Source organism: Trachemys scripta, chromosome 1 (genome assembly GCF_013100865.1).
Source record: "Trachemys scripta elegans isolate TJP31775 chromosome 1, CAS_Tse_1.0, whole genome shotgun sequence".
Classification (NCBI taxonomy): Eukaryota; Metazoa; Chordata; order Testudines; family Emydidae; genus Trachemys; species Trachemys scripta.
Genome location: NC_048298.1, coordinates 46,571,754 through 46,581,753, shown reverse-complemented (window position 1 = coordinate 46,581,753; position 10,000 = coordinate 46,571,754). Strand labels below are relative to the sequence as shown.

Below are 10,000 nucleotides of genomic sequence, written 5' to 3'. Positions count from 1 at the left end.
TAGTTTTCTAACTAAAATGTCCTTTTTCTCCTGTTTTCCCCCCAAGCAAACTGTATAATTAAACAATGGGAGCTAGTGCTCTTCTCTTTCTGAGGAAAGATGTGCAAATTCTTGTTTGACATGGGTACCCACATTTTTAGTGTGAGAACAGGTTCCTGTAAATCATAGGCCATTAGGTTTAAAAAGGTCTGGCTCAAGCAAATCCTATTTTCCCATTATCAAATCCTACAGTAAACCCATAATCAAAGTTCAGGTTATTGCATGGGTTCACTTGAATTTGCTTGTTTGAAGGAACCAGAAGTAAGACTAGAAGCTGTATGGTTTGGACTTGAAATTCACTTTAAAGTGTAGCCTAATATAGATATAGCAAAGAAACCAACAAAAAAGTTTTGATGGGGAATTTATGGACACAAAAAATGTTCTAACATACCACTTCTGGTTCGCAAACAAGCATTAACTAAAATAAGTAATTTGGTGGTTTAAGTCAAGCATTCCTTATCCCTCCATTCACTATGTTCCTGTAGATTAATGGGTGAAGTATCAGTATTTTGCACAATGTGCATTCATTGAACAATTGGACCACCAGATTAGATCTTCTTCACTGTATTTTCACATCAGTGAGACACTCAAAGGAGTTCCAGATTACTTTTGTCTTCAACTCCACTCACAAGAGTTCACTCTGAGTTGTAGACATTTATCTGACATGACTGATAAATTTGGGTGATTATTCTCCCTCTCTCTGGAGATCCTAGCAACTGTAGATCAATTGAATAACATAAGACACATGGACAGCTAAGAGAGTCAGAAAAGCAACAGTGGTTTAAAAACTCCTCAGTCAGCTGGCAGCTGAGAGTGCAGCTAGCTTCAGCTTTGTTTAGATAGATATCTGCATTCCTCAATACATACATACAGGCCAAGGCCTCGATTTCCAGAATTGCATGTATAAAAGTACATACATGAAACTTGTGTGCACAATTGTTATTGTAATAGCACACACAAAATTGTGTATGAAATTATGAAGTTCTGGGACATAACATTTAGTAGTTAAATCCTAGAGGTGGGTCTATTATCAGAACACCCAGCCCCATTCAGAAAATTAAAAGTAAAATGTACCTTATTTCTAATTCTGATAGCTGTATTGAGTGACACAGCACTTCTTTATTCCCCTTGAAGAGTCCATATGGGGCACCTGCCCTGGTACCTCAAATTTGTTTATCAAGCTTTCCTGTAGGGGCCTCCAAAGCAGCAGTGGCAACAACATGAAAGACACCCGCATGTCCCTGAACAGTAATAACATAGGACTAAGATGCAGTCAACAAGGGCCAACCTTATCCCAAGGAACATCCACAGAACCTTCATGACATGAAGCCCTCAAATTTGTCATGCTTTGTCTGGGCTCTACAGACAGTGAGGCAAAATGGAATACTGTGAGGATCCTCTCCTTTAAATTGTAGCCACCCAAGTCCATAATTTCTCTCTCTGCTGACTGTAGGTGGTAATTGAAGCTTGTGGAGGGATGCCAGGGTAGGTGGTGCCTCCCCAATGTTCTTTGTCCAAGAAGAAGTTGGAGATTCCTCCCTGGCTGACTCACAGCTGAATGGGATACATGGTGCAAAGACAGCCTCCCCAGCTGACACTTCTGAAACAGCTGTCATCAGGAGTAAGTTGCTCCCTTCCCCTTAGGCAATTGTTGTGTGTGTGTGGAAGCTAAAAGTCTATCCCACACCCAACAACCTGTTTGTTTATTATTTTTTATTGTTTGCTTGTTTATCTAGGGTGACTTACTAGATGGTAGTCCTCTTCTTCCCTTTCTGTGCCCACCCCTAGGAGCTCTGCAGAGTTTATTATAGTCATAGGTCTAGAGTAAATGGCTCCTATGTACAAGCTGAGGGCTTTTCTAATGGGCTGGTAGGTCATTTGCATGAGCCCTTCCCACTATCCCCCCTCTATAAAGTTATTAGGGTTCTAACTGCAGAATGAGCTTTGTCCATCTTTCACAGTGGGCCCAATCCCTTTGCCTTTTGGGACTGGCCAACATGGAGTGGACTCTGGCTACATGTCCGTAAGATGCTGTGGTGCCCTGCACTGCTGGGTATCAGAAGGTCAAGATTGGGTCTTTAATGTGCGCATGTGCGGCTTAGGAGGGTTACTGCAACTCACTTACTGGATGACCTCATTCTGCCACTACTATACCCTGATATATCTAAAAAAGGCACTTGATGGGAGGTCAGATTAAATGACAGAGCCCTGGTAGTTCGAGAAGGAGTCCTATACGTATAATAAAAGTGGGCTCTTAATGCTAAGAATTGAATCCCATAGTGGGTCGCCTAGTTCTGATAAACAAATTCCAACTACGGCATATTTTATATATATAAAATGATAGAGAGGTAGAGATGAGGGAGAATAATTTAGAGATTGATCCTAGCTTGTGGAAAATATGTTTCACTACATATACTGTAAAATCAGTTACTAACTAGTTAGTTATGTAATGCTTGTTTTTTATAAGGCCTGAGGTATAAACATTAAAAGCTATGATGTTAATTTTCCATTGTTAATATCACCTTTTAATATCTGCACTTTATTGTATAATTGTTAGAACATGATGCGCTGTCTACTGTCCTCAATTTGTCACACAGTTTCCATAGACATCAATGGGAATTCTGCTTACAGCCTAAGGACAATATATGGCCCTGTGTCTTTAAACTCTTGCTCCATTCCTGAAAGAGCTACATAAATTGATAAAAAATGTCTGCTGGTAAAATAAATACATGGAAAATGTAACTATATAGCAATGATATAATGTTAAATACAGTGTAAAGATAAAAATTGTTTAAAAATATCCGAATGAAGAGAGCACATGCTATTTTGGCTCACTATGACTGCTAAGTATTAAGTATTCCTCTTATTTAATACAAATCTCTGCAAATCCTAGTCTACAGTAAGCTTTTAAAATGAAGCCATGAATACCACAGTCACTTAAAAGATGCAGTTCAGGAAACTGTGCAGGATAGCTCTTGTGAAAACTTTGAAAATAAGAACCCCATAATACCAGTGAAGATTAGAATATAGTCTTTTTTTAATGTTAGCTGTTTGACGAATAAGACTCAGTATGTTTTGAAGCAAGACTTTACCAAAATGTCTGTGTGACAAAGTGTCTATACATTAACATTTTATTTGCATAAAATCCTTTGGACCTTCTAATTAGATGATGCCATTTATTTCTTGTTATAGTTCTATTCCTGCATATTGTGTCTTATAAGTAGTATCTTTAAAGTAATCTTTATTGTTTGAAAGCTGGAGTATAATGGTGAAGACACCTGATGGTTTCCTTGTAATACAAGTAATAATGAGGGAGAGTTAAATGTAGGAAATCTTATATAAACTGAATTATTTCAAAGGACATGGTATCCACTCCAACCAGAGTTCATTTCATATAATGGCCTTATGTCAATGCAGTTTTCTATAAAAATTGTTATAACTTATTACAGGTCTGTCGCATCTTACGCGCATTTAACATGCGCGATTTCAACTTTACACAGTCGGCAAAAACAAAACAAACAAACAAACAAACAAAAAGAAAAATAACAATTTTAATACTATACCTGTAGTGTAGGCGATTTCGCCCGCCATTGAACTCAATGGAATTTTGGCTATAAGCGGTTTTCGCTTTACGCGCTAACCGCGGAACGGAACCCCCGTGTAAGATGAGACAGACCTGTAATGTGAATATCTATAAACATTTAGATATGTTAACTTCCGTTTTTTGAGATCCACTGGTTAGGTGGGTGTGTCAAGGAGCTGGCTACAACACCCTGATTCTCAAGCTTCCCTAACCCTTGTTTAAGTTAGAGTATCTTAATGGTGAGATTTTTAAAGGTATTTCGGCATGTAAGGATACAGTTAGATGCCTACTGGGATTTTGAAAAGCATCTATCTGCATCTTTGAAATCAATGGGAGTTAGGCGCCTAGGCACTTTTGAAAATCCCACTGGGTGCCTGTCTGCATTTTTAGGTGCCTAAATACTTCTAAAAATCTGGCCCTAAAGAATCATACCCAATTGAGAATTGGGAGAGCAGAGAAGAGATCCACTCCACTTCCTCGTGCTCCCTCCATCCCCAGGGAGGGATGGGCAGTTCACATAGGAGTTGGTTCCCGGCTTTGTGCCATTGGAGGGTTTCCTCCCTCCCCCATTGAATTCTCAGTTGTGGCCAGATTCCAGCACATCTGCACTGCTCAGATGATGCAAATGGGCCAAAACCAAGGTAGAGAATCTGGGCTCTCTCACTATACTGGTATAAATCAGGGTAAGCCCATTGAAGTCACTCTAGTACACTGGTGTAGTACTAGTGTAAGTCAGAAGAGAATGAGGCCCATGTATTATACTGTGTATTTATGTCTACTTTCTATACAGTGTATATAGTAAACTATATAATAGAAGACCCCAACACAAAAATACATAAGGATTTATAATAATTTTTGAAATATAAAATGATAGTTCATTGTCAATACTTAGACTTGATACCAAAACACATCTTTATTTTTGTCAAATGGCTGCATTACTGGTATGTAACTAGAGCAGAAAAACATTCTAGCTCAGAAATGCTGTGTATACTTCCTACATGTTAGGAAATTTCTGTCCAACTTACCTTTTCCATTATTTCCCAAATGACTCATGTGGTTTCCATTTCATTATTATCACTTTATCAGCCAGTCTAATGTTTGAAGTATATAGATGCAGTGCTTTGAATAATGTACATATTATTTACATAGGGTGCCAAGTTTTATGGGAATAGCAAAGGATACTGGTTGGGATACTAAGAGTATTCCAAGTGGAATTTATCACACTGTATCACACTCTTTAATACTAATTTCAGATCAATGATAATACATTTAATAACTTAAGCCTTAACCTTGCCATTGAATCCATGCAAGCAACCCACGCAGAGCCCATTAAAGCCAATGTGGTTCTGCATGGAAGCAAGTGTTCTCTTACATGGATCTTATTGCAGGATTAGGCCCTTACTGATGAATTTTAGATGTAAAATTAGAAAAGCAGAGGTAAGGTAAAAGGAATAGACTTTAGGCAAGCAGTCACATTTACTTGTGGGTAAGAATTTCTAATGTAAGTAAGGGTTTGCTAGATTGTTTCCAACATTTGTAAACTGCATCAAGATACACCTCTACCTCGATATAACGCTGTCCTCGGGAACCAAAAATTTTTACCTCGTTATAGGTGAAACCATGTTATATCGAACTTGCTTTGATCCACTGGAGTGCGCAGCCCCGCCCCCCCGGAGCACTACTTTACCGCGTTATATCCGAATTGATGTTATATCGGGTCGCTTTATATTGGGGTAGAGGTGTACTAAGTGCTATTGTCTCATTTTTCTAGCATTTTGCAAAATGACTCTGCTTGGATATTTTGTATTGTGATGTTCACTTGTAGGTTACAGTCTACGGATAAAATGCCTTCCTTGCCTTTGATTCGGAAAAGATGTCCCGTCCCCCCCAATGGGATTATATTTACTCATTAGCTATATGGCAGACATTTTAGAATCTAACATCGGATTAGGGTGACCAGAGAGCAAGTGTAAAAAAATTGGGACTTTTTTCAGTGGGGGCACTATAGTTGCATATATAAGCCCCTAATATCGGGATGTCTGGTAACCCTGTATAGGATCTACTTCAATATTTCTTGCACAAGGAAAATCTCCAACTGACTCTTCTCATACAAGGAATACTGAACTGGACGTGTATCATAACTCAGTAACTTCTTGTTTGTCTGCCATGAGTACATATGAAAATAACATAGCCACTTCTATCAGGTCTTTCATCCAAGAATCTTAGCACAATTTACAATACATTAATTACTTGTGCCTAGCTCACAGAGATCTCTGAGAGATAGCTAGATATTATCAGGCCTATTTTACAGAATTGTAAAATGATGCAGAGAGAAGTTAAGTGACTTGTCTAAAGTCACTCAGTGAATCAAAGACACAGTAGAAATAGAACATGGGTGTCTTGACTACCGGTCTGCTCTAGATAAAAGTCCAGTGGAGAAAATTAAGGTTAATAATTTTGAAAAGTACTTTTTATGCTGAATACATATAATGACTGTATCTAAGGGTGGGTAGGTCAATTAGTCATAGGATAAATAGCCTTTATAGCCAAATTATTATTTTAAATCTAGCAAAGAAAATATATATAAAAATAGTTTTCTGCAGTTAAAAATGATTTTAAATAGTTATTCAATTTTACAGTTTTCAGAGGTATTGCATTAAATGAGAAACCTCAGTCAGTAGCTCCTGCATTTGCCTGTTTCTGGTGTTAATTATCTTTTGTTTGCCCTTGATAATCCTGAGGTTGGTATGCAGATAATGAAGGCTGCAGAATCAACTCAAAGTGTAAAAAACAATGGCATTGTCAATTCTGCATCACAACACTTTATAAATTATGAATGTTATCCACATTAAGGAGAGTGGTAGACTTTTAAAATTACTTCCATGAATAGATTAAATTACAAGTATTATTACATTTCATTTTATTAAGTGCATCTTGGTAGTTATTAGAGCAAATGAACATGTTCTCTCAATTACATAATAACATTAGAACTAAAAATTATGCACAGACACTCCCAAATGCATAATGTAGCATTGTATATTAATCACCCCAAACAATATTTTTCAGTTTATATGAAGACTATTATTGCCTGTTGAACAATAACATTGTTATTGGTTTATTAAAATTCAGTTCAAAGAATTATCTTTTTTGAAAAAAAAAGCTTTGATTCTTCTTGGATATTTTAATAATTTCAGTTCTCAGAAAAATGTAAGAGACTTTTAATTATTGCCTTTTAGTAGTCTAATTATAATAAGATAACTTTATCATATATTGGACTTTTAAATACATTGGGAAAGACAATACAACATGCACTCAGTATGTGTTAAGGTAATCTAAAAGACTGTTACGTTTATTTACTTTTTAGCAAGTGGTAATTATTTGCATCATTTGTTTTGAAAAGTTACATTTATCCCTTTTAAACTATTTTCAGACATCAAATATATATATTTTTGCTACAACTACTGTAAGAAAAAAAATCATGCATTTTATGGGCATGGAATAAAATTATAGTTTTTAGGACAGCAATTAAAAGAACACAAACAGAAAGGGTCTGATTCTACATCCATTTAAATAAATGGTAAAACTCCCATTATATTGAATGGGAGCAGGACTGGACTATAATCAATATAGAACTATTGTTACATTTATGTAGTCATGTGGGACACTTGCATAGCAATTTAACATCAAGATTTTCAGCTCCTTCTTTTTGCATTCTCAAATTTGTGTTGTGATATCTTATGGGTATGCATCATTGTGGTGGCACTTAATATGGATCTAATTTTATTTTGAATGACTAAATAACTTTATCTCAATAGATGAGGTAGTTCCTATACTTTATTCTAATTAGTAATGAGGAATTCCTAGGGAACACTGCAACTACTGAAGTAACATTATTTTTTTAAGGTAATTGGCAAGTTTTTAAGCACGGTCACTCTGTGCAATCATTTAATCATTAAAAAACAAGGTTTTTATTTTGTTTTACAATATTAGCAGTTTTCCTCCTAGACAAGGCAGGGAACATTCTCATTTACTTCTGTTAAGCTTTTCTGAAATTAGTTTGTATTTAACATAGTAGTTATCAATATCATTGTCACCCTGTGTCACTGTACAAAATGCTTCTGCTCTTTGGGTTGATGATTTTTGGATGGTAATTAATGACTCATCATTAAGATAACAATAATAAATCAGAGATGCCTTTGGATTATTTATATTAAGTACAGATCACAGCCAATAAATCTGCTTTGAAGGCAAATGAATTAATCTGAATTTGTGAGTCAAAATATTAAAATGCTAAGACATATCTTCTTTATCATAGGAGTCTTAAACATGCATTATGATCTGCCTGATTCAGCAAGAAGATTATTTAAATGTGCAAAATTATGTATTCCTAGAGAATGTGAGAAAGCTTCTTACTTTTCCATGGAAATATTTTCATGTATGCATCTTTAACACAGACAGACAGCAATGAATACACTACCGCTAAGTATTTAATTGTGCTTCAGACTTTTTAAAAACAACTTTTTGTCACGTATTTTGTCTTTTTCTTTCCAGTGATTGTAGAAGGTTGAATTATTAACTAAATTAATTCAAAGGATGCCTATGGAAATGTATCTAACAGTGAATATTTAGAATCAGTAAACATTCTAATTGGTTACTTTATTAAAACATTTAGTTGTGTAATTAGACAGTTTGTTAGCAATGCATTGAAGAACTGAAATGAGGAGGTGATCTTTTCTGGCCTAATGTTATTAACTAAACAAAGTAAGTTGGACTCTTTCTCATCATTATATCAGATTATAAATGCATGAGTAGACATTGACATATACGTTGAGTTGGCAAAATAAAAAGCCTTTTTAGCTCCAATTAGTTCTCAGTTAAATTGTCCCAACAATGGTGTCAGGCATACAGCACCTCTAAGTTGTCTTTAAACCTGCCTAATTTCCTTAATTCTCCCTTTCACTATTAATAAAAATTCAGACATGAAAGTGTTAACATTTCCTTTGAAATTACTCCTATTTAAGAAGAAAAATCATATTACTTTCTTAATCTTTCTAATTCTATTCTCATAAGATGATCTTGGATTTGTTCCTTTAACACTGACTCTTAGCACAGTCCTGATTTCTGTATTAATGAATTGAGAAGATGGCATGAGGCTCTTAGGTAAGTGCTATAAACTCAGTCATATGAATGTGTAGTAAGAGATACCATTTATAAAGAAGAAATAGTATTTTGTTCATTCTCACATCAATGTTACTTTGAAAGGTAATTAGTTAGATATTATGTAGGTAGCACACAAAAGATCATGTAGTAGTTTGCAATCTGCCTTTTGATCATCACAAGAAAAATTTCTACTGGGAAATGAAAGCCAGACATAATTCACTAAAATTACACTGAATGCCCTTTAATCAATACAGATAAATCTAGTGTTTGTTGTTAAATCGATCTTCTCCTTTATAGAGATACACCGTCTTGATTGTTTTAGGGATAATTATTTCACTGGGAATTTTTATGATGATTAGCAGAAACTAGACAACAGTAAAGTTGACTCAGATCCATTGAAATACTGTGGTTTAGAGTGCATTTGTCTCTTTTGGTTTGAAGCTTAGGGATATCAATACTGATTTATATCATTTCATGCAATGATGTTTTCCTGAAACAAATGGAGTGAAGCTGATTTCATTTCAGAAATGAACAGCCTCTGTGTTTGTTTTTTCTTTTATAAAATTGTCAGCTCTTGCCAATATAAATATTCACTGGTGCAGACTTTCTCTTCCTGTTTTTATCACTTAGCCTGATTCCTTGACATAGATCATTTTGAAAAAGTCCAGATAAACTTTGGTGAAATATAAAAATGTTTAGACTAGAAAGACAAAGGTTGAACTAAAGGCTTACTTAAAGTGGTGTTGCTGAATTATTCCTACACATATAATAATACAACTAAAATATCAAAGATTTTAAGAAGTCAAAAGTTTTCCATTTCAGTTTCCATTTGTAAGTTAAGATACGTATATGTTTGTATGATTTTAACATATCACCCATAACAATCCAGTACAGCAATTAAACATATAACCTAGAGAGAGAGAGTAATGAGTTTTAATATAATGAATTAGACTTTAAATGCTCATACAACCCTATTTGGAATGAAATTCAACTGTAGCACATTACTTAGAAAATATACTCTCCTGAATTTTTGGTCAAATAATAAAACACATAATATTTATGTGAATGAATAAGTGGATAAGAGATATGTGGGCTTATACTTTTGCATAATATATTCAGTCATTCAAACTTTTCATTAATAAGGACATGGCAAATTATGTAATTCACTGAATATCCTGACTAGAGTATTTTTTTAATACAAGAACTGAAATTGGCAAC

The 10,000-nt window shown here is 35.0% G+C and overlaps 2 long non-coding RNA genes across 2 annotated transcripts in view; one reads left to right on the top strand and one right to left on the bottom strand.

The window, feature by feature from the left end:
• The window catches only part of LOC117876715, a 19,551-nt gene that overhangs the window by 1,261 nt on the left and 8,290 nt on the right, over positions 1–10,000 (top strand). The gene's annotated exons all lie outside the window — the stretch shown is intronic.
• The window catches only part of LOC117876710, a 57,135-nt gene that overhangs the window by 44,720 nt on the left and 2,415 nt on the right, over positions 1–10,000 (bottom strand). The gene's annotated exons all lie outside the window — the stretch shown is intronic.